Source organism: Schistocerca serialis, chromosome 6 (genome assembly GCF_023864345.2).
Source record: "Schistocerca serialis cubense isolate TAMUIC-IGC-003099 chromosome 6, iqSchSeri2.2, whole genome shotgun sequence".
Classification (NCBI taxonomy): domain Eukaryota; kingdom Metazoa; phylum Arthropoda; class Insecta; order Orthoptera; family Acrididae; genus Schistocerca; species Schistocerca serialis.
In genome coordinates this window covers 358,197,210-358,198,966 of record NC_064643.1, presented here as the reverse complement: position 1 = coordinate 358,198,966, position 1,757 = coordinate 358,197,210, and positions in this window count along the sequence as shown.

Sequence of the window (1,757 nt, the reverse complement as noted above, 5' to 3'; positions counted from 1 at the left end):
GTGAATGACGTTTCAGACCATGATACACCAATTTTAACACTCAAACAAATGTCACATATAATTACAAACTGTGCAGGAAAGTTATCCAATGGCAATAGAATGTTTATTAACCTGGTCAAGGAACAAGAGTGGGAGGATGTTTATATTGCTGATAACATAATGACAAATGCAATGCTTTCCTTAACGCATTTCTCGTGCTCTTTGAGACCTGCTTTCCATTAGAACATTCTAAACAGGGTACTAGCGGTAATAGGCAGCCTGTGTGGCTGACTAGTGGGAAAGGGATATCATGTAGAACAAGTTGGGAATTATACCAAAATGTTAGAAGCAGTCACAATCAAGCTACAGTAGCCGATTACAAACAGTATTGTAAGGTGCTTAAAAATGTTGTTGGAAGGCAAGGAGTATGGGGTATGCAAATAGAATAGCTAATTCACAGGATAAAATTAAAACCATATGGTCAGATGTGAAGGAAGTGTCGGGTCAGCAGCACAAGATCGACGATATGAAGTTAGTTCGTAATAAAAATATTTGTTACTGATAAGTAAGATATATGTACAGTATTTAACAGTTCTTTTCTAAACATTGTGGTGAATTAAATAAAAATTCAGCTTCTACAGGGAATTATATAACACTCTTGGCAAATGCCTTTCTGAGATTGTCTGAAGTACTCTTCTGTTATAGATACAAGAGGGAGATTGAGTCATCAATTAAATCACTGAAGACTAAGGACTCTCATTGATATAATGGAGTGCCTAGCAGAATATTAAAGTACTGTGCTGCACATGTTAGTCCTGTATTTAGCCATATTTGTAGTTTTTCCTTTAGTAATGGTCAGTTTCCTGAAAGATTAAAGTACTCAGTAGTAATGTCGCTTTATAGAAAGGGAGAAAGAGATAATGTAGACAGTTTTAGGTGTATTTCTGCGCCATCAGTGTTCGCTAAAGTCATTGAAAAGGCAGTGTATGTAAGGATAATTGATCATTTTATATCATACGTTTTGCTGTCAAATGTACAGTTCGGCTTTAGAAGTCGTTTATCAACTGAAAAATGCTATATTCTCTTTTCTCTATGCGGTACTGGATGGTTTAAACAAAAGGTTTCGAACGCTAGGCATATTTTTTGATTTAACTAAGGCGTTTAATTGTGTTGATCACAAAATATTTCTCCAGAAGTTGGATCATTACGGAAAACGGAGTATTTCATAACTGGTTCACCTCTTTCTTTAGCGACAGACAGCAAAATGTCATTACTCACGGTGTGGCCAAGCGGTTAAAGGCGCTACAGTCTGGAACCGCGTGACCGCTACGGTCGCAGGTTCGAATCCTGCCTCGGGCATGGATGTGTGTGATGTCCTTAGGTTAGTTAGGTTTAAGTAGTTCTAAGTTCTAGGGGACTGATGACCTTAGAAGTTACGTCCCATAGTGCTCAGAGCCATTTGAACCATTTGATTTTGTCATTCATGGTGTTGAGAATGGCTGTGATGTGGGGTCTAAGTGGAGTACAGACATGGGGGGGGGGGGGGGGTGCCACAGGGACCAGTGTTGGGGCCACTCCTGTGCCTTATTTATGCAAATGATATGCCCTCTTATATTATGGGTAACTGTAAAATATTTTTGTTTGCTGATTACACTAGCTTGGTAGTAAGTGATTTCGTGTGCAACAGTGGCTCGGTTTCAAATACTGCAGTTCGTGGCTTGTAGAAAATAAACTAACGCTATATCACAGTAAGACTCAGTTTTTAGTTTCAACACACA